Below are 25,408 nucleotides of genomic sequence, written 5' to 3'. Positions count from 1 at the left end.
TTCTGTCAAAAAAAACAAAAGTCTGGAATTACAAGGGAGAGTTTCAAAGTTCGGAGGAATACTATCCCATCAGTATATACCGGGTTGAGAGTCGACATCGACGTCTCCCGCGCTCCGAAAAGTTTCGAATTGTGGCCTGACGACGATAGAAGACCAATCGGTATTCATTATTTTACGTCGCTTCTCCTTGTATTTGTTATGTGAGGTGTTCGTTGTCCGAACCTAAAAATCTTTCGCGAAAGTGTTCGTTAACCGATCACCCACTGCACTAGTTACTTACTAACTGTTCCGTACAAAGCAAATTGGCTGAATGTGTTACCTTATTCTCATTGTTTTCGTGGATTACATTGGTTGCTGCTTGATCTCGAGAACAATTTTGCAACGAATGGAATGATTTTCGAAGAACCAGTTATAGGAAAATCATTCCATCCTTGAAAGTATTCGATTCTGCCCTGGTTAATTCCAATAAAAACTTATGTTTAATATTAACAAAGACTCTGGTCTGTCCCCTCTTATCACGTGACTTTCGTTTCTCTGACAATGTTCAAAATTGTTCTCTGAATACAATCTGTCATTAATAAAAAATACGTAGAAAGACTAAAAATGTCTTCACTTTTGCCATGTCCAATCATTGTTGTTCCCGGTGATTAGACATGGCGAAAGTGAAGACATTTTTTAGTCTTTCTACATATTATTATTATTATTTGTGTAAATTCGTCCACCAAATTTTTAAAAAAACACAATCTGCCATTCTCTGCAATGCTCGTTATGGAAGCATGATCGAGAAGTGGGGAATTTCTCCCGACCCGGAGAAAACTTAGGGGTCATAGTGGTTACTAGGTCTATAAATTAATTTTATTTTTAGTAACGAAAAATAAAATTTTTAAGAGTGCATTTTATTAATAAACATGCATTCTGCGTATTTCATTTGTTGAAAAAAGGCAAACGGAGACCCACTATGGGTAAAAGGAGCCGCTCTACTCCGGGCCGGTTATGGCCCTGCCTGAAAGCGATTTTACTAATTTGTCTACAAGTGAAATTTTAATTTTCCATTTTAATTTTATCCAGGTTAAATAATATTCTTCGTGCCCAAAAAGCTTTTCCGTTTCTTCGTTGGACAGGTTTCCAGATTATGGCAAAACTTTAACAAAAAATTTCTCGGTTCTGAAGTTTTTTTACGTTTAGAAAGGTTTCCGTTTTATTCAGGTTTTTCTTTGGACAGATTTTACTGAACTTTTTCGATTCATTAAATTCTATTATTCTTAATAGTGAAAATACTTTTAAAAAATAATTCTTTGATTTATTTTTCAACATTTCAGTCTATTCACCTAAAATTTTATCTGAATAGATGAATAGCTAATTAACTATACAAATAACTATATATATATATATATATATATAGGAAGAAAATTTGTCACAGACTTTTTTTTTGACAAAAAGCAGTTTTCCGTCTACAACAGGCGTCCCACGTATCTGACCAATGAAAATATGGCATTCATGTAAACAACTAATTCACATCGCACTGTAAGCAGCATGCAAATGGCGGTTTTCGAGGATCATTTTATTTATAATAAATGAATAAAAATAATATCGTATCATTATACTTTTAATTATAAGTAATGGTGTAAAATAACAGTATAAAAATAAAACTGACAATCGTTATCGTTGGAATGACGGACAGTGTTTAACAAAATTGTATTGGCTTAACCGAAAACTTAAAAAAGTGTGTGTAGCAATCTACTTTGGAGTAAAACTATTTTTGAGTGCAATGTTTTTTCTTTCCTTTAAATTTGCTACAATATCAAGAGTGCGATATCATCGAACACCACTTATCTCCGCTGGTTTCAAACATTTCTCTTCGGCAAAATGAAGGTTTATTCCAACTAGGGTTTCTCAAACGGGATCCCGGTTGTTTTTTTAACCCCGGAAATATCTCTGAAAATTTTTCTCATCCCAAGAAATCCCGCAAATTTCTTAAAAATTCACTTTTTTCTTATTTTACATTAAGGTTGAGGAAATTTTGCAAATAGAAAGTATAATTAACTCAAACTGTCAGAATAAATTTGTATTTATTAATTTTAAACCTACTTATTAGTTTTTTAAATTTTTCCTCGTTATGGCACGTCACAAATGATCAATAATCAATACGTAGCTTATTTGTGGCAAGACACTCAAAATTCTTTACCAGTAATATCTGGAATAATTGTGCTTATGCTGTTTTAATTTTTAACCATGCCCAGTAGCTTCAATAACTGCGTAATGCCAGATTGTGCAAATTGGGCCAGGATACAAACGAGTACGAAGTCTGCAAGTATGAAGTTTTTCTTCATAAACCTGATCATTAAAGACACACGAACTGCCGAATTATTGAGCTATGATGTTTCTGTTAAAGCAGTCGAGGTAGACAAATCAAGAATACTAGAGAGCAAAAGAAGTACTACAATCTCGAAAACGAACTAGAAATCTTCCAGGCTACAGGTGAAAAAACCCCATCTGTCTTCTCTTAAATGCATTAAACACGATTCCAATCACATCAATTGAATCGGAAAAGGCATTCTCGGTAGCGAGACTTTTCATTACTAAAATAAGAACCAGATTGAGTGATTGGAGTATTGACCATCTTTGCTTTTTAAAATTTTTATAAAAATTTACAATATTTTGTATTATATTTTATTTAAAAAAACAAAAATTACCTTCTAAGTTAGAAGTTTGATCTGTTCTTTTTTTTTTTTTTTTTTTTTCAACTCAATTCAAAGGCATTTTTGTTGTTGTATGCAGTTTCCAGCAAACTTTAATAAATTTTTTCTATTTGTGAAAATTTCTACGTAATTCAAAGGTAATTTTTAATATATATCTTACACAGCATTGCTAATATGATTTTGGAGGTTACAGAATGTATTAAATTACTTTTAAAAAATGAAAAATAATTATATCATTTGATTTCATGATATTTTGTATATCTTAAAAATAATTAATTTTGTCCTGGGATTTCCCGGGATCCCAGGAAACAGTTCACTTTTATCCCGGAATCCCGGGTCAAGCAAAAGACCGGGAAATGAGAAATTCTAATTCCAACTAACTTGTCTACTTTAGTTCCCAAACAGTAGCATTAGTTTATTCTAAGACAGTGGTTCTCAAACTTTCAGAGAATTCCCCATTTTTGTAAATACTTCCTTATATATATGTGTGTGTGTTAGGTTCAAAGACCGAAATCAAAGTGGCTAACTCAAAACGACCACAAAGCTAAATTCGTGTCGTGGCTTTCATGATATTTGACCACGACGCGTTGTGATGATTAAGAAAACTCATAACTCGTTCTGACGTTAGCTGATGCAACCACGATACCAAAGATAGGTTGTAACTTGTCAACGGGCGCATTGCAAACACTTGCGGAGTTTGTATTGTGTTCATTCTTGACCAGTGCTGCCGTTTCCCTAAAACTGAAGGGTTTTAGGATAGAACAACAGAAGCTAAAGAAATAATGCAGATTGATGCTAGGTACAGTAGGCCTACATGGGTGTACATTCTACAGTGATACCTCGGTTTTCGTCGATAACCCGTTCAAAAACAACTCTGCAACATTCTTGATTCTCATAAAAAAAAAAGACTGATTTATTAATAAAAGTTCCTGACAAAGTAATTATTTTTTGTAAATTAGTTGTTAGAAAACGTTGACATCTCGAGTACCGCAACAGATTTTCATGAATGGTTAAATGTTGAAAAGTAACAAGTTACATTTCTGTATGTGATGAATAATTTTGTTACCTACTTATATAAGATGATTGAAGAGATAAATAAATCATAATGAAAAAGAAAGTTTTATTTTCTTATCATCACCTCGTTATCAGTTAACATCCAGAACTTGTGGTTTGTGGTGGCTTTTAACCATAATAAATCCGTCGCACAGTGGTTTTTAACTTTAGCAGCTGATCTTTATTTCATCGTATATAGTATATCAAGCATCTACAAGTATATGTAGTTAGACGTTTAGCACTTTTTAGCAAAACAAATGTGTATTTTTCTCCATACATTTTTATTATTTCTTTGAAATTTTTTTAAGTATGAAAATTAAATTTCTAAGAAAACTTATAGAACTAATGTTGTTCAGCATTAAAAATTGTAAATAAAAAATGTTTCGAGGCTAGAATCCATATTTTAAACTTACAAACCACTGTGGGTCGTATGATCCTCTATCGTGGTTGCATCAGCTAACGTTAAGAACACGTTATGGCTTTTCTTAATCACAACGACGAGTATTGGTCAAATATCATGAAAACCACGACGTGAATTTCGTTTTGACACACACACACACACACACACACGGAATCTATCTATATATATAATCGAGACGAGTTGATAATAATAATAATAATCAGTGCAGAGCCCAAACGGTTAGGAGTTGAAAGTTGAAATTTCGTACACAGTTAGGGTACGTCACGAGAACGCACACTAAGAAGGGATTTTTCGAAATACCTCCCCACGGGGGAGAGGGACAGGATTAAGTCTTAACACTTCCAACAACAATGGAAATGTTAAGTAACAATGGAAATGTCAATAATGGAATTGTTAAGAGAAAACGACGTTCAAGACGCAAATGCAGTTTTTTCGTTTTTACGGAAAATCGAACATAATTTTAGACCCATCTAAAAATTCTCTAATTAGTCTGGAAACAGGGAGGACCCAATTCTTGCATTCTGTGAAAACGGGTAAGGTTGACTATAACGTAATAATCTCAATCTTCGCTATCGTTACTTTTGCCCGAGCAACGCCGGGCCTACCTGCTAGTATATATATAATCGAGACGATGTTGATAATAATAATAATAATAATAATAATAATAATCAGCGCAGAGCCCAAACGGTTAGGAGTTGAAACTTGAAATTTGGTAAACAGTTAGGGTACGTTACGAGAACGCACACTAAGAAGGGATTTTTCGAAATTCCTCCCCACGGGGGAGAGGGACAGGATTAAGTCTTAACATTTCCATCAACAATGGAAGTGTTAAGAGAAAGCGACGTGCAAGACGCAGATGCAGTTTTTTCCGTTTTTGCGGGAAATCGAACATATTTTTAGACCTATCTAAAAATTCTGTTAGTCTGGAAACGGGGGACCCAATTCTTGCATTCTGTGAAAACGGGTAAGGTTGACTATAACGTAATAATCTTAATTTTCGCTAAAACGGTTAGGAGTTGAAAGTTGAAATTTGGTACACAGGGTACCAAATTTAAGCAATTGTGTTACATCAAAGTGTTAAGTAACAATGATAGTGTTAAGTAACAATGGAGAACAAGAGAAAGTGACATGCAAAATTTACAGGCGCTGGAGAAAAAAAGAAAGAAAGAAAGAAAAAGAGTAATATGTTAGAACATATTCGATTTTCAAATTTAAACACATTAGTTCGGTTTTTCTCGACCTTTCTTCTTTAGAACATTCGATGAAAATCGAACGATATAATCAGAACACGTCGTGAAAATCGAACAATATTAGAACATTCGATTTTCAAATTCGACCTTTCTTCAGAAATATTTAGTTTGTTGATGAAATTACTCTTTTTCTTTTGTGACTATAACGTAATAATCTTAATCTTCACTATCGTTACTTTTGCCCGAGCAACGCCGGGCCTACCTGCTAGTTTCTATATATTTTTGTATTTTTTTTATCCATTATTAATAATAATAATAATTTTTTAAGAGTTCTTTCACTATTACTGTATTTATTTTTTCTCATTTTTCGGAAGAGTAGTGGTAGGCGCACACGTAGGAGGCCCGGGTGGTGAGGGGACCAAATATATCCTGGAAGGATCACCGATTGAAAAATTCCTGGTCCCGCAGAGCGATAGGATGGCATCTTACTCGCCTCGGCTACCCAGCTGGCCTATATTTATTTATTTTTCAACATTTCAATCTCTTCAATTTTAGTTTTATTAGAATTAAATACATTCTAAAATCTTAAGTTTCTTTCATAGTACACAATTGTGAGTCAAACAACAGGATTGATCAAACAGAGAGGGCAGAAATCGAAAGCAATGTCTTCAACTAAACTCAAAAATTCAGATCAGATCCGAATACGATACACCGTGATTTTTCACAGACACTATACTGTATATGAAGTAATCTTTACACGTGGCCTTTCAGCCGAGTGCAAATGATGCAGAACAAAGTCACGTCATATAGTTGTATTTATTGTGAGTGCCTTATGAAGAATTCTAGGATTGGATTAAAATGACCTCTGGGAAATTCTTTAAGACAGTCATTCAAAAAATAAAAACCAATAAATTATTAATACGACAGTTTTAAAACTCTCTAGATATTGATTATAATAGGAAAAATTCTCGAGAATTTTCTTATGAAACTATTGGGAAATTAGAAGTTCTTCGAAGCTTATAATTTTACATGACCTCTGATATAAAATGTAATTCTTACTTTTTCTTAGAGTTTAAAACCGCTTTTATTCTCTCCCATTAGAAAACAGAAAGCGAAAGTACCTTAATTAATGAAGCTTTCACAGGACATTTGGGGAGTTTAAAAAAAAAAAAAAAAAAAAAAAAAAAAAAAGCTATTTTAGAGAAGTCCGATAAACCTACCTTAGTACCGCCGTGATTTATATTTTCTGAGAAGTTACTGATATCTGAAAAATATTATTTATGATATACTTCGTATAAAAGATGTATCAAGCGTTATACGTTATATATATAAACTTTAATCGATCTATTGCAGTAATAATCTTATTAGTAAGTTGATGTGAGCATTTTACAGATAAATTTTCAATTTTCAGTTCAATTTAAAGCTGGTAGTATATTCGATTATTCTATATTTATTATCATAATTATTTTTCCAATCTACATCCATATACTGTACTTAATAAATACTACTGATGATATAAATCGATTATTTTCGGTAATAGCACACTTTTCATTAAATTTAGCCTGCATTTCGTTTCTTTCATGTTCGATTTTTTTTTACACCTACAGATTTTTTATATATATACACGCACCTACAAATAATTTCATATTTTGAAATTTTTAAAAAAGTTTAGTAGTTAGTTGAAATCAGCTCTGAATTATGCTACTATTCAACATCAGTTGTAAATTAACAACACGTAAAAACATTTGTAAACTTAAATTATAAATTACAAGATGATCATCTTAAAACAAACTAAACTGTAACGAAACCTATCAAATAACTTGTTTATAACATTGAGCTTATCCGTGATATGAAAAGCGTGGGCGGTTTCCGCTAAGGTAATTTAATTCTATAGAAATACTTAATCATAACAAGAGTTTAAAGATAAACGCATTACTTTTTATCATAAATTAAATATGATTTTCGATTTTCATATTTTTATTCAACATTTAAATTATTCATTTTTACATAAATATTCACATTTAACTTTTAAATATAATTACAATATTCCATACAGCAGCACTAAAAATATTTCATTAAAAAAATGTTTATCTGGCAATTTCAGTCATTACTTTCTAGTTTTAAAGTCAGCTAGCTGCTCTCTGACCTTTTCTGTATCTTTCAATAATCCTCTCACCAACACGCGACAGCAAAACGGAAATTAATTCACTATACAAGCTATTATGTTTCTTTCTGAAAACGAAAATAGCAGTTATTTTTATAAACGAAGAAACTAGTAAAAGAATTTTTTAATAACTTTTACTAACGAATAAAACAGTTCTTTCGATAAAATTATGGATTTATATATAATTAAAAAACAGTATTTCTTCTAACATAATATTTGAGACTTGTAAACATATGAAATCGTTCCCTTATAATTTCAAAAAGTTAATTTATAAAACAAAACACAGTATGTGATGAAAATATTTTAAAGATGAATCTTTCAAAATTTCTCTCTCAAAAATAATTTTTATTTAATTTTCGTGCATAAAACATTTTCAGACATTTAAATATTTAAAACAGTAACAATAACTATGTTAAAATTTTTTGAAAAACCTGCATTAATCTGAAATTACATGTTAACAAAAAACTTAGCCATTATGAATAATTCAATTTTTTTTTTTTTTTTTTTTTTTTTTTGGAATCATTAGTTAATAATTCAATTTCTTCCTATCTTCTGAAAAAGTGAATGAGATTAAATAATGTAGAAATTAATTATCTTTAAATGAATGAATTTCTTTTTGATTAAGTTTGTAAGTAGATTAAAAAGTTTTCCATGTACCAAAATTGATTGAGAATGTACTAATTTATTAAAAGTAAAGAGAAATGTTTTCATTTATCATCAAAATTACACAATGTTAATGCAAAAGCAATTGAATTCTAAATTTCTGCTAGACACAAATATTCATAATACATATATAGTAATAATTTAGATATTTCTGATCACTGTAAAAATTCACTAGAAATCATGCATGTGTACAAGTGAATTTTAAAAAATACACAATAAAAAATGTATAAGTAATATTTATGTAATCACCATTTTCATTTGTTGGACAGTTTATTTTACATATCTGGTTTGGTTTTATTTGTTTAAGGCAATGAAACACATGGGATCTGACAATGGAAAATACCTTCCAGGTCTTTTGTGAGGAAACTGGCCCCTATTTAGATGTTACAAATATGAAGAAAACCCAAGAAACCCCACATGGCCAGCCCATGGGTGAAGCACGAACCCATGACCAGTGTTCAATGGTTTTATCCACTTGGCCACTAGTGGGCACCATTTTATATATCTCAGTGCAATTTAATTTTATTTCACTTTACATATATTCATAATTTTATCATTTTTGATTATAAGAACAATAATGTTTTCTGAAATGAGAAACATTCATAGGGATATGGTTATTTGATCACATATTCATTATCTATCTATTTAAACCCACCAACATTCCTATTCTTCTCTGTGCTCAAAATATGGATTCCCCTATATCAAAATGTCTCAAGGTTAGCCTGCAGTTTGACTTATAATACAAACTCAAATCAGACATGAAAACAATTTCCAATAAGTCCAATTTTATTAAACATGTGAAGGAATAAACAAATTCTGAATAATTTTAACTAATATATTTGTTAATTCTATACTAAAAATTTTTTAAAGGCTGAAAAATAGTATAACTTAAAATTTTATATTCAACTCTCATCAATTTCCATGAATTATAAATCCTAAAACCTATTTTAACAGAAAAATCACCAAAAAAGTACAACATACAGAGCTTTGAGAACTTTTGAGACTACTGAATCAAAATCAGGAGGATCAACAGTACCTCCAAACACCAAAATTCACAGTAGCTATAATTTTGATTTTGAGACAAAGTACTATTGTTTGATTTGCTTCTTGTACCCAAGGCTACATATAATAACTTTTTTTTTATCATCTTTATGACTGAATGGCCTAGTCTGTACTGGCATCAGTCTGCCAATCTGGGATATATGATCAATCCAAGCAGCAACCACAGGAATTTTTTGTCAGCAGTATGTGTCTGATATGTTGGGCCCTGTTCCTCACTACTAGTTAACCTCCATTTTTGTCCTAGCTAAACTCGTAATGAACTTGACTCCTAAGGCAAGCTTTAAATCATATCATCAGGGCAGAACAAGTAAAAAAATGAAAAGATTTTTCTTGTTAAAGAAGTTAAGAGAGAATATAAATTCCTAAAGCATTTCTCCAAATACTTATTTTATAACTGAATTTGATATATATATATATATATATATATATATATATATATATATATATATTACAATTTCTGCCAGAAATATTATTTACATCAATAATGATTTATATCATTTTGTTGTTTAGATCATCCAACTATCTGGTCAATAAAGAACATCAATCAACTTTTAAAAATGCATTGATTATAACCAATGTTGGCATTATTAAGATTTTAGAAACAAAGTTATTTAGTAAAAGATGTAAAGTGAGGGTGGGGTGCCTATTGTCAATCATGTAAGTCAAAATCCATGTGTAATTAGTCCATTGGAGCAGGTTTACGGAAGCCATCTTCACAGGAAGTATAAGATGGCCCCATTCTCAATTACATGTAAGATTAACAGGTTAACAGTAACAACATCCCTTCTAGTAGTCGACCACATAGTTAGTCATTGTCAGGTTCTAGAAGATAATTAGGGCCCCATGTTTCAGGTGAATGTTTTCTACAAAATGCCTATTATTAAGCTTGTTTATCCTTTCACAGTGAAACTCTCAATGAAGGAAAACCCACTGACTGCCATAAACAATCGTGCAACACACTGGTCAACTACTGGGTGAACAACCTGTAATTATTATTTTTTCATAAGGTAAATAAAAGTCTAATAAAAAAAAAAATGCTTTTTTTCCATGACAAGTGTAAAACAAACTTTATTTTCATATATAAATTCTGCTTTTTGTGTTACTACACATCGCAATAAAAAAAACATCACAGTCCAAAGCAGTGTTAAACAGTCAACTACTTGTGCCATTACCCTACTAAACTTATATTAAATTAGAAGGAAAAAAATTACATTTTTCTAATAATTGATTAAATCAATTTAAGTTATATCAGACACTAATTATATGCAGACATGAACAATGAAGCAATTTATCTTCTTTCTACATTTAACTTTTGTAACTCATTAATGCCAAATTACTTTACTTCTACAAAACTAAAACAGCTAAATTAAGAAACCAAAAAAATTTTTTTCTAAATATTTTTGAATATACAGTGACTAAAAAACATGTTTACAATTTTGGTTTTATACTTTTTAAACTATAAAATCTGAATATACATTTAAATATGCAAACTTTAACATACATTAGAATTTGCATAGTCTAAGCATTATTTTCATGGGTGAAGCATTAAATAATCACTTGTGGTTAGACAAAATATTAGGATTTTGACAATCAGATATTTGAACATTTTCTTTGCTGTTCAACAATATCATTATCTAAAGGTTAAAAAACTGTTTAAAATGTTTATTTTATCAAAATAGTTTTCAATTTAAAGCATAATTGTTTCCAACTAGAACTAACCATGCAACCAATTTCTATGCAACAGAAGCATGATGATATTGTTCTTATTAAACAAGGATTATCAGTCAGAAAAATTGCCTCACACATTGTGTCAGTGTAGGAAGTGTGTGTAAAATACATCAAGAGAAGGTGCCAATACCAAAAAACTATTACCTGAATGACCAAGAGTCTTAAATATAGTCCAAGAGCAAAATATTGTGAGAAGAGTAACAAGTGAAAAATCCGAAACGGCAGTTGACGTTTAGAAAAAATATGACTGAAGAATATCACAGATTAAATATTAGTGCTCAGTTAGGAGTATGTTAAAATGTAACAGATTAAGAGCAACAGTTAAAGCAAAAATGTCCTTACTAACTAAAAGTTAGAGAACATTGACGTAAATTTGCAGAGAAATATAAAAACTGGACTATAGATGATTGGAGACATGTATTTTCTCAGATGAAGCAAAAGTTTAACCATTTAAGAAGTGATGGTCATAAATGGTATTGGAAAAATAAAAAATAATAAAATCACAGTTACAGTTTCACGAGGTGATACCAACTATAAAACATGGAGTTAATTAATGATATGGGTTTTTAAAAGTGCAGAGAAATATCTTCTTGTAGTTTCCATGATGTAAAATGAAGAACTCTTTTTCACCATGCTGAAATGTTCCTGAGAAATTAGCACCAAAAACACTATCTTTTCAATGTTATCCATGTTTAATGACAAAAAGAAATATTTTCGCAGGTACTTTCGACCTTTTTCAAAACTTCTTTTGACATGCTCCTGATGAAGACGTTTTTGAAAAAGTTGAAAGTACTTATGAAAACATTATTTTTCATAATTAAACAGGATAACATTGAAAAGACAGTGTTCTCAGTGCTAATTTATCTCATGATATGAGGTTGTTTAACAGCCTATGAACTGGAAATCTTGTTCAAATTGATGACAGAATGGATTCTCAGTTATATTGTAATATTTTAAAGGATTACTTGGAGAGTTCATTATAATTGTAAAAATTAAAACCAAAAAAAAAATTTTTTTAAACAGGATAATGATCCTAAACCTATGGCTAAATGCACTAAAACCTTGCTTCAGCAGTTGCATATTCAACTTTTGGATTGACCCCCCTCAGCCCCCAGATTTAAACCATATTGAAACTCTGTGGAACCAATTCAAACACATCTTAAATGATTTTCCTAACCCTGCTAGCAGTATTCATGAACAATGGAAAAGGGCTAAGGTAGTTTGGAAAAAAATAAGTAGACAGCTGTCTAAAATTAGTTGACAGCATGCCTCAAAGAATTAGTGAAGTACTGAAGGCTAAAGGTGGCTACACACACCATTTGTTTTGTCTGTTAAAATAAGGAACAAAATTATTGTTCACATGCTAAACAATAGCTTTTCTGCCATCATCTCAGCATTTGTTAATATTTTAAAAATATTCAGGGGGTTTTGAGAAGCTGGAAAGTGTAGTAACTAAATTTTTTATAACTTTTTATGATTAATCTAATAAAAATTTTAATTAAGTCAATAAACTAATTATTGTAAAAGTACATGAACATTTTTTGAGTCACTGTATGTTGATTCATCATCTCAATATGTATGTATTTAATAATATTCATTAACTAAAAGATTAAAATAACTGTGGAAGTTTGTATCAGATCATGTAAACTGTTCCTAAAATACAAAATGTGAAACAACAAGAAAGAAAAGTTAATCATCTATTGCAGAGATTATATTATTATTATAAAAATATCTTAATTAATAAAAATAGTGTTTCCTCAAGTTTAGTAAAATCCATAAACATCAACCTGAAAGGATATTACAGTATGTTTGGAAATGCTTAATTCTTTGCATAATATCTTATGCAAATAAACTTGTCATGATGCATTGAAGAAGGAAAAAAACTGGAGATCTGTATATAGCTAAATGACAAAAATGTCCATCTATATACAACATAAATAAACCTGTAGACTATACATCATACAGCCTATATTTGGCATCAAGTGGCTTTCATGTGTCTTGCTTTAAACCAGTGTTTCTCTACCTCTAACGAATCATCGCCCCTTTTAATAAAACTGTTACATAGTAGCGCCCCCTTCACTTCGAAAAAAATGTGATGACAGCATTATTCGCTGTGAATCCCCCCTGCAAGCTTCAAAATTCCAATGCCGAGAGCCAAGGCTAATGCGAAATTTGTATTACATTGAATAGACTAGTGACTAATATAATGTTATTTGTTTAATTATTGTACAATATAACAAATAAAATATCTAATTATTCTTAATATAATGTTTCACAATATCTCACAGAAAATTGTTTTTTGTCCCCCAAAATATAAATTGTTATTAATCGCCCCCAACATGGAAAATCACCCCTGTTGAGAAACACTGCTTTAAACAAATGCCTGCAAGTCCATTGTTTCAGCTGACATCTCTGTTCTGAACACTCATAACATAAACTGTTCACGCGTGAAAAAATAAACAATTACACTCCACTCGCCCGAGAATAAGGCAGCTGTGGAGGATGGATATGGTATTTATTATGCCTATGGTCCTCTCTTCTACCGGTGTTAAACCACATATATTACACTCTGCTAAGGGAAGATTGGGTTTTCCTTCATTTACTAATCACATAAAATATTTCAATCAATTGTTATATCACAGATACCAGAATGGTCACATTACTGTATGTCTGATTGGATTACATTAAGTGTTCCCTCACACAAGTTTTCAAATATTTTTACACCCTTTTTTAGATTTTCTCCATCTCAAAGATCTTTTTTCTTTTATCAAATTTCACAGAATATAACAGAATCCAAACCCTTACTAAACATTGATTATTGTCATTTCAAGAAAGCATGTAAATGATAATATAACCTTTTATTAAACCATATGACCTTTTTTTTTTGTATTTTATACTATATTCCTTTTAATTGAATTTTAATTTATTTGCCAATCAATGTTTTTGTTATTATTATGTATTTTATTTGGGGTTTAAATGTTAACTGGGAGGAGGAAATCTATTGTTGCAAGACTTTTCCTAATGTGATTTATTTATATTTATTTCAAAGCCTAGAAACATTAAACCTTAATAAAAACATATACCTAGCACTACAGAAAGCCACAATATTGAACACATGTCATCACATTGTTAGGAAGTTTCTAAATGTTGACACATACATCAATAACATAGCTTAATGTTACACTTGTTTGAGTAGTTATGCCTTGACTCTAGTTTGACATAGCACTTTGCACCAGTATCAGCTGAGCATGACATTCGAAACATATTATCAGTTCTGTAGAAAAATGTACCTAATTGTCAAGTCTGTAGAATATAATTTAAAACAAATATAAAATTGTTTTTGAATATGTTTATGATTTATGAAATAAATAAAGCAATTGTAATAACAAATAAGTATTTTTTTTAATTAAAACCAAATTTCCAGTGTAATATGATATATATAAATAAATTTGATTTTAAATTGATTATAATTTGTGACTGTAAATCACATTTCATATGATTGTTTATTACGAGTAATATTAAAAATTCTTGATTTTTGTGTTTTTGAGTTTACATTGTTTTATCAAATAAAGTGTTATGTATAATATAGTAGTTTAAATCTCTGTATGTAATCTATATAGAACAAATATTTAATATTGACAGTAAATGAGATTGTTAATACTGTATTTTGAAACTATCACTGTTCCAATTTGAAAATTGATACTTTTATTTGGCCTGTAAATATATCAATGTATCTTTTGATATCAATACATCAATGTCCTATATGTATATATTTTATCAATTCTAGAATTAGTTTTATCATCATGAAGTATATTTTTTTATCTTTCTATTTTTCTCTATATATGTTAACTGTACAGATACTTTTAAAACTGGCATTTTGAAGAGATGGAATAAAACATGATTAAACATTTTACAGGGTTTCATTTGTCAACTTTTTCTTTTATTGAATATTATTTACAATCAAATATTCTTGACAAACCATCTTCTTCAGTAATTTTTTGCAACATTGCAAATTTTGTATGGTTCTGTATGCAAAATGTTTTCAAAAATATTGCTAAATGGTTGGTTATGAAATGACAATTTCATAAGATACAATTATATTGATTTCCTAGGACTACAAACAACACTTGCTTTCACTTGTCCATGACAGATTCAGAAACATGGGTAACCAAGGGATTTCTCATAGAAACAAATCCAACCAGACTCAATAAAATGCCAACAGTAAATTGGAGCCTTATGATACAAGTTACAAAGGTTCCTTCAAACCATTATCACAGCATTTGTTTCCTCAAACAAAAACATACAGTAAGTAAACTTTGCATCAGTGAAAGTAGTCATTTTGAAATGTGCAAATCACAGATGGAATTCCATATTTCAGCAATACAGGAAACAAACTTAATGTGCTATAAATTAACACCTCAACCAACTCTGTAAGTCTTTTGATTAAAATTCTATATGCTTTCAAAGTTGTAAAGTCCTGTTTAAATCAGCCTGTATTCTTGATTTATACAGTGAAATATATCAATATGATTTTAACATATGACAGTTATATAAACAGCTCAAGAAAAATCTCCTTTCTTATATAAATCTGTTTGAATAAAATTTTTCTTTAATGTGGTTTTCTAGTTGTTTTACTTTATTGAATACATCTATCAAAAATAAATGCTGAGAATGATCTTACAATTTTAATACTACTATGATTTTACATTGAATAAAAACAACTTATCACATTCTGAACAAATAAAACTATTACCTTAGGTGGAATTATTTGTAGGTGGAATTACAGAACAAAATTTAAATCCTCATAAGAAACATGTCTGAACTGAAAACTGTCATAACTGCTGAACGGAAAGTCCGTTGTTCGCAGCCAGTCTGTTGGTCGAGTCACGTAACGGCCAAACAGAAAGTCCATTGTTCGCAGCGTCCGTTATTCGAGGTGTACGTTATACGAGACACCACTGTAAAACTATTATTAGTTTAAAATGATTTGTTTCTTAGTTCAACTATTTGCTGAATCTATTTGTTTTAAACAAATAGAAAATTATAAAACTCTGTTTTTTCAATCGATAAATGTGAAAAAAATACAACATTACAAATATTTATAATATTTATAATTATTTATAATTTAATAATTATGTTTATAATAATACAATTAGTAAATATACATACGATTAAATTTGACTATTCTAGAAACAATAAAAAAAAATCATTCAATAAATTTTTCAATAACAAAAAATAAGACCTAATTTACTTCCTTAAAAAAATACTGTTTCTACACACAAGAATATGCTCTTATAGAGAAGCAAAATCAGCACTATATTCTGCAAAGTGCCTAAAAAGTTCACTATTTTTAAAAATTTTTTATCAGATGCATTTTTTATTTTGGCTTTTTATTTTTTTGTCAATGACTAGTTATTATATCAGTACATGTACATTTAATTTACATTGACACAGCAATGCAATGCTCTTATATGAAAGGTATGCTCTTATAAGCAAAGCAGGACGTGTGTTTCAAAAGCACAAAAGTGATTTTTACATGTAAGAGCATGCTCTTATATGTGTAGAAATACAATACACATTAATCTTCTGTTCCAAAAAAATAAGTTTCATTATTATTCAATATTCATCATGATAACAAAACAAACAAGAAAACAGGAAAAAGTCATAAAATTCAACATTATTATTTTTTCATAATATAACTATAATAATATAATAAAAATAAAATTTAATAGTGTTGATATATTGTCAAGTAAGTTTAACATTGCCAGAAACACAAATTATTGGGCAATAGCTTTTTTTTTATCATTTATAAAATTTTGCAATAATAAACATCTTCATTATTTATAAATCAAATAATCAAAAAACATATCATAAACATTTTTTTAAAATTAGCAATATTGTTAATAAATGATAATATGACATTTTTATAATATACTAAACATATTGGTAAAAATTTTGAAAGGTTTAGAAGAAAATAGTGTATAAAAAACAAATTGTCCAGTATTAAAACAGAAAATGTCATTGTCATTTCTGAAAAGTTAGTAAAATGCATCGTCATCATGATAAGTACTGTACAACAAAAAATCTGCTTATAAAATTTTAAAATGAATGTCAATTAGATTAACTAGAATAATACAGTGGAGTCCCATGCAGAACCTATACCCATGTTGTAACATGGGAATAGGTTCTGCATTATAGGAAATCATGTTATTGAGACACGAATTATCAGACAATTTTACACAAATTTAGACCTAGAAGTTGAAGAAGAAAATGTATATATCTGGATAACAAAATTAAAATTTTGTTAAAGTCCTAGTTGCAATTTTTTCATCATATTATACAAATTTGTATTATAGGAGAGCACATTATATGGGAGTTTATTGTAATGCTTTTGTAAACTTCTATATTCAAAAAATTTAAATGAAACAAGCTACAGTCTAATTCTTAAGTGCTTTCAAGTTGCCTTATTATCAGAATCTATAATTAAAAATGTATTACAACTAATGATGATGATGGAAGGAACATTTTGGATTAAGTAAAAAAGATACAAAATCCTATAGATAATTACTCAGTCTATGATCAAACAGATTTTTAAGAAAAGCAATGCTACCAGAGATGACATAATAGTTATAACTAGTACTAGGAAAAAGTTTTGTAATTATTCACTGGGACATTGTGTAATTGCATAAGGCGTGCATATAGAACATTTATAAGCACAGAAATGTCTGAATTGGTAATAGGTTTAACTAAAAATAACTTTTTGCATAAAGAAAACTATTTCACTTGAAAAAATGAATTTTGGTTAATAAAAGGGATTATGAATTCTGTCCAGGGTGGCCAATTCAGGTGATTAATCACCATTTAGGCTATCTTTTTTAAAATTTACAATCAAAATTTATGAATGGTGATCTATAACTTTCTGGGCTATTTTTGTTATTGAGAAGTGACTAATATTATTTAGTGTTACTACAATAACTTTCTTATAGTCAAATAATCCAACTTTAAATTTGAAATATCTCATAGATTGGGAAACTGACCCATTTAGGAGTCCAAAAAAGTCCTTCCAGGAGGCATCCCCTCAGCAGAGGCATTGCCCTCATGTTGAGTAGACTTAAACTAAGCAACAATAACAAAAACTTTGGTTGGGAAAAATAGTCCAGTATTCATAAATATTAATGGGAGAATTTGTTGATAAGTTAGGTCTTGGCCCAAATGTAGTATATCAAATTTAGAAGAAGATATTTGTATGTATAGTCCAGAGAGAAATATATGAGTCCAAATCCTTCTGTCTTTTCACATGCTTTGTATAGGCATTAACAAATCTATGGCAAAACAGACCTTTTATTTGAGGCTACATGTCTGCCATCAAATGTAAATAAGTTAAAAAATCCTCTAGTGGTGGCTAACACAATTATAAAATTAATAATTACAATTACTGGCAAATTTTTTATGTAATTATTAATTTTATAATTGTGTTAGCCACCGCTAGAGGATTTTTTAACTTATTTACATTTGATGGCAGACATGTAACCTGAAATAAAAGGTCTGTTTTGCCATATATTTGTTATTGCCTCTACAAAGCATGTGAAAGGACAGAAGGATTGGGACTTCTTTGTATGTATAGTCTGGAAAGAAATATATATTTTTTTTCTAAATGTGAATTCATCCTGGCAAATTTTTAATGTAGTATATTAAAATCTGTTAACACACCAATAGTTTATGTTGATGCTGAATGGCTGTTTTCCATATATAAAAGGATTCTACACCAAAATCATACTTTTTTTACAGCAGAATATATTAAGAGTCATTTGATTATATCCTGCTTTTCATAGAAAAATGCAATAAAACAAATTTAGAACAGTTTGTGTAAATAATTATATCATTTACACCAACTAATTTCATTTTTTTAAAAACTATTTACCACTTTTTACTAAGTACTACAGTTATCTACATATAAGATCATCATCAATTAAAATTCCTAGCCCTAACAAAGCAACAAATTCCAAATAAATAACTCCAAAACAATCAGAACTAAATAAATGTTCAAAACAATCATTTTATAAACTTTTACACTAAATTTTGATGTTTATCTTAAATCTTTTTCATTATTCTTACTTGTGTATTTTAATTTTGTCTTACTTTCTTTAAAACAAAACAAAACTGTTTTTTCAAAATTTTTCAGTTGATAACAATATACTTTTAACAATAAATTTTTAGTCTCTTGCCAAAGTATTGCATTTTTATCTCTATGAGGAACCTCAAAAGCATTTAATAAATTGTTCTTTAAATTTCTAGACAAAGCCTGTTTCATTTGAATTATTTCAATAAAAAAGATTCAAATTCTATATTCAAGACTATGAATAAATTTGCATATATAGCCTTTAAAACAGTGGTTCTCAAAGTACGGTCAAAAGCATGAAATCACCGGTTGTCCCATTGGTGGTTTACAAGCGTACACCAGAAGGTTCACAGACAACTAGTTATTTTCCATAATGTAATTTTTATGCTATTTAACCAGTAAAAAGTGTTCATGCATCACACAGTATCTCTTGTTAGATTACTGGATAGACTCAAATATTTTATTTATCATTATCTAAGGTAATATTTACAAGATGATAAATGAACAAGGGTGTATATATATACATGAGTATATTTTTTTAATAACACTTATTACCATAATATAATGAAATAGCCTAGATCAGTGATTCTCAACCTTTTTTCATCACAGTACACTTTTAATAAGTTAGAAATTTGGCGGCACACACGGTTACATCAGAAAGTACCATAAGACAACTGGTGGCATCATAACAGTGATTTTTAAAACACAGTTGGTTATTTAGGTAACATTTTCTAAACACCTGGTAACTAATAGCAGTCACCAATAACACCGGTTACAATTTCCAAATGTGCTCTAGGAAGGTAGAACCAATTAAACTACTTGTATGATGTCGCTTATGTATGGATATTTCATCCAACAAAACCTTAAATACTCCAGTTAACTAAGTTCTTAGATCATCAAACGTTTTCGACCCAATCTGGGTCTTCCCAATCTTAGTTAACTGGAGTATTTAAAGTTTTGTTGGATGAAATATATATTCCTCCAGTATTTGATTGGATGTTCGTTTGGATATGTATGGATATTCGCAGTGGCGGCACACTTCAAAAATCTCACAGCACAGTGGTTGAGAATCACTGGCCTAGATTATAAATGAGAAAAGCAACAAACAGACATATTGAAGAAACTTCCGAGTAACATACATTTTTTCTGGGGGGAAAAAAACTATATACCAAATCTTCTATTAATAATAAACTCCCAAATTTTGGATAAACACATTCAATTTAACCAACCTTAATTCAAGGAGGCTTTTTTTTAACCTTAATGTTTCTGGAAACATAATTCGCTTGTGCCAATGATAGATCTGACACCTAGTGGTATTAGCGCAAACTACATAATGGCGGTTGCTATGGGTATAAAGTAGTTTGTTAGAATAGAAAGTGTTTACCCTATCTAATATAGGCCATCATCAGGTTTAATATTATAATGTTTCAAAATGGAACGTACCGTTTTCGAATATTTTACATATTTAAAATTCAAAAAAATAATTTAACTTTAAATACAATAAATTGAAAGAAGTGTGTATATTAAATAAATAAATAAACAAACAAATAAAACATAGAAAACAAAGCTAAGTAGAAAGAAATGATTTAAGAGTTTTTAAGTGCCATTCTTTTTTCTATTATATATTTTCCACACTGTTGGAAGCGCATTAGCATCCATAGCATTTAGGCAACGGTTTTTCATTTTACTTTTATAAATTTCCACCTTTTCCATCTCCAACGCAATGGATGGAGAGAGCACCGTTTAAATGACTTTAGTCTCTTCCCATTTTACAATCGTTCCTTCAGTCTGTGCTATAATTGATAATATTGTGTTGTTGTGTCGTTTGTCAACGTTGTATCAAATGCTCTTTTTCTTATAAAAATTGAGAATGATCTATAAAAGAGCACCTAATATCTGTAGCTTGCTACGGAACAATAAAGACAGCGTAAAAAAGGAAGGTAAAGCTGGGGTATATAAAATTCCATTTGAAAATCAACAGTTAGGAATCGAAAAAGATTATGTGGGTGTGACTAGAAGAAACCTGGCGGTACGTCTGCGAGAACACACATACAATTTTGACAAAGGACACAACACTATTAGCAATTATGGCACAGACTGAAGGAGCGATTGTAAAATGGGAAGAGGCTAAAATCATTTAAACAGTGCACTCTCCATCCATTGTGTTGGAGATGGAAAAGGTGAAAATTTATAAAAGTAAAATGTAAAACCGTTACCTAAATGCTATGGATGCTAATGCGCTTCCAACATGAAAATAGAAGAATGGCACTTAAAAACCCTTAAATCATTTCTTTCTACTTAGCTTTGTTTTCTGTTTTATTTGTTTATTTATTTATTTAATATACACACTTCTTTCAATTTATTTTAAAGTTAAATTATTTTTTGAATTTTAAATATGTAAAATATTCGAAAACGGTACGTTCATTTTGGAACATTTATAATATTAAACCTGACGATGGCCTATATTAGATAGAGTGAAAACATTTGTATAGAAGAATTTTAAGCTCAGCAAAATTAGCTGTGGTGAAACTGAAGTGAATTGTTTGCTGAGAAAGAGCTGGATAGATATGAAGTTATCAGTTTTGGTATTTCCTCTCCTTCTGTAAGACATCTTTTTCGGTCAGCCACATATTCTAAAATGTCACAAAGTGCAATCATCGTGACTTCAAACTACGAAATCAACTAGGATTAACGTCGGATACAAATGCAAATGAAACGTTTTGACTACAGAGAGAAAAGTTATTAAAGACAACACACAAGTAACTCTCGTATGTTGTCAAGCACGCTAATTACCCTTTGTGGCAGCCATTTTGGTCGACTCATATGCCACCTATATTTACTGGCACAAGCGAATTCCATCTCCAGAACGTGAATATTAAGAGTCAATATAAAAATTGTTTCTTAGTAATGTTCTATTTTAAACCAAAATTCCATTCTAATATATTTATAACTTTTTAAATATTAAAGAAGTTATTGAACAAATATTTGATAAAATATCTCTGTAGCATTATTAACAAACTATGTTATTAAATCAAATCCAAAGAACAAAAAAAAATTACTTAGTTATAACCAAATACACCTACAACTATCATAAATGATTGGGCTAAATTTTGGATAAATGATTATAGTTATACACAATTAATTACTTCATCTAGAGTTACATACAATTAAAATAATTTGATAACATCAGCTGATATATTTCTATCTTTCAATATTAGTTAATTTTCTTGCAAAAAACAAAAAAAATGTTATCCAACATAATTTATCAGATTTTTCTTAATAAATGCTAAATATTTATAATTTTCTGACAATTCTTATTTTTTCCATTACTAATAAAATTACATTAAACGCCTGCTCATTAATAATTTTATAATGTATTCTTATAATAAACTTGCTTTCTTTTTGACATCACATATTATTTAACTTTAGATTTTTGATATTTAAATTTTTGTCTTTTTTTTTTATCAAATCTCTTTAGATATATTTATTCATCATAATCATATCTTTTAAATGCATGCTGTCCACAGCTCAAAATTATTCTGTATCTTGTTCAAAACATAAAAGAAACAAATGAAATATAATCTAGGTATCTGCTGACATGACTCTCATAGTCCAAAGTGAAAAGTATTTCATAAATACCCAGGGCAGCGTTCCTATCAATGGGGTCTTTATTGTTAGGTAGAAGACTGTGCAATATAATGTAATATTTGGTATGCCTGTGGTCTGCAGCTGCAAGTCTACCCATTTTCACAGCATTGTGTGGTTTCATTTCATTATTACTCACTCACATAATCTATATAGCATAACCAAGCATGATTAATAATAAGATAATACATCAATTTCAAATATTAAACAATGAATTTAGACCATCTAGTGTCTGCTTCATGTAGATAAATAAATTTGAGAAGGCACATATGTAACATTAACGTCAACTTTTATTTTCAATGAAAACAGAATTTCTTATATAATTTCTATAATTAAATCTGATGATCATTAAGAATTAACAAAAAATATTAATCAATAATAATATTGATAAAAAGTAATCTGCTTTTGTAATATAATCATACTGTAATCCATACTAATTTCTCTTTTTATCCCTTTTTTATACAATAAATATTGATATAAATAAATAAATGTAATATGATATTCTACTAAATACTGTAATTAAAATGGTTTCTGTAGCATAAATATTGCCTCATATAGCATATAAAACTTTTCATTTTTTAATTTAATTAATTAAAAACCTACAAACTAAAAAAAAAATTATTATTAAACTTTAATAACTACATTTCATTGAATTGGATATTATATAAATTTTCTATCAATATTATATAATTTCTTTTAGTTGCTATTAATACCACTAATAGTTTTATTGAAAATAATTTCTCTACATATCTTTATTACTAAAAATATATGTTAGCACTAATGAAGATTGCTATTTCTATTTTTATAGAAGATAAAATTAGCACTAAATTTAAAATTAAATCCATCAACATAACTTCTGACTTTTCACTGATAAAATTTCAAGTATTCAATTAAAGAGTTTAAAACAAACTTAGCATATCTTTTAATTGATGCATAGAAAATTTTATATCTAAAATAATACATTTTATATTATATAATCTTCAGGAAAATATTAGAGAAATCCATAAGATAAAATCATTGTTAGTATGTAATATTTATCTAAACTCTGCATTCTTAATGTTACAAATGACTGAATTCAATTAACTCTGAAAACAATTTTATTCTATAGTTAAAAATACATTCTTCTTTTGACAAAATTAATTAATTTCACTCTAATTTAGTAAGATATATTTTATTTCACCAAGTCTGTCTTCAGTTCTTTAATTAAATACTATGCTTAGTAGCATCTTAACTTTGATGTTTACTTGAAAATATATAACAATCATTTTTCGTTTTCATAAAAGCTTATTTTACTGTAAAATTAATTAATTTTTTGGAGTTACACTTGATTTCAACATAAAAATAGTTTAAAATACACTTTGTAAATCATAGGACAGAGGCCGACCCAGAGGCCTATTATTTTACAACTGACAGCTAAAAAATAATAATTTATAAATATACCCAATGAAGTTGTATATTTAACTTTAAAATAATTAAATCGCTTTAATATTTTAAAGTGAATTTTTAAAATAAGTAAAAATTCAATTGTCAACTATTAATTTATAATTACTAAGACAGCACACACTATAAGAAATGAACTGAACTGTAAATAAATCTGTATCTATCAATAAAATGGGTTCATTTACTAATTTTCCATTAAAGTACGATCAGATGATTTATGTCATATTAGGTTCGATAGGAGTATTCCCATGTAAACAAAATAGTAGCAAGTAGACAAATAAATTCCTAGCATTCGATGTTAGCGCATTGGTGTAAAAATTCGAATAATTTCATTTTATTTTTTTGTAGAAGTCGGTAAAATCAAAAAAGCATAAAAAATGAAGCGAAATGAAGATTAAATTGAACGGAACAGTCAACAAGTAGCGGCAGTTAAGCCTAGAATTAGGGATAACTTACCAATTGGAAGCCTCTCTTCTGGAGATTTAACACTGTTATTAGTGAACACAGTTTATGTAATCCGTTTCAATACATAATAAAATTTTATCGAAATTTACTTGTTAATTTTTCCTTAAAATTAACTCCGTCTCACTGATATTCTAAACCAACGACTGGCGACAACTGTATTTCGAGACGCCGCGCTCAACACTAGCACTATTTGCCGTCTGGCGGCCATAACGTGTAACACTTTCAGGGTCGATGTTGATGTCATCGCTGTAAATTATGAGTCGATTCTTTCATATATATACTTTCTTATTTAGCTTCTGACACCTGTTTTTACATCCTTATGTAAATTACAAACGATAGTTTTGTCAAATTAAATTCATCATACAGTACCCTGGGATAGAAACTTTTATATATCGATATAAGCGTACACGGGCTTACAACACTGATAATATGCTCTTATTGAATTTGTTTTCAAGAATAAATACGTTTTTTCCAGTTTTTTTAAAATATACTAAAAGAAATGGATAAAATGTATTCTTGTTTTTAGATTGCTCGTGATACTACAATGCAGTTACAATGCAATATTCATTACTAATCTTATAGTGTCGTGTACAGTTTAAGACGAAGAGGGAATCACGTAAAGTACGATGGGAAGAGGAAGGGTCGAGACATTGCCTACGTGAACATTTTTTAGTGGTATTAGTGACATATAAATTTGTTCTTGTAAGTCTACTTACTAGACGTGTGAATAAACTATCATTTAGAAAACATTTACAGAGT

General features: G+C 29.2%; 1 protein-coding gene across 1 annotated transcript in view; it reads right to left on the bottom strand.

Moving 5' to 3' along the window:
- LOC136988159 (histone deacetylase 4-like) overlaps positions 1-24,843 on the bottom strand; it is a 218,772-nt gene extending 193,929 nt beyond the window's left edge. Inside the window, exon 1 of the mRNA XM_067285980.1 lies at positions 24,641-24,843. The gene's annotated coding sequence lies outside the window, so the exon portion shown is untranslated. The remainder of the gene's footprint in view (positions 1-24,640) is intronic.
- Between the last annotated feature and the right edge of the window lie 565 nt (positions 24,844-25,408).

The sequence above is a fragment of the Centruroides vittatus genome, unplaced genomic scaffold (assembly GCF_030686945.1).
Source record: "Centruroides vittatus isolate TY-2023 unplaced genomic scaffold, ASM3068694v2 scaffold_324, whole genome shotgun sequence".
Taxonomy (NCBI): domain Eukaryota; kingdom Metazoa; phylum Arthropoda; class Arachnida; order Scorpiones; family Buthidae; genus Centruroides; species Centruroides vittatus.
The sequence above is the reverse complement of the archived record's forward strand: the minus strand, read 5'-3'. Positions and strand labels throughout refer to the sequence as shown.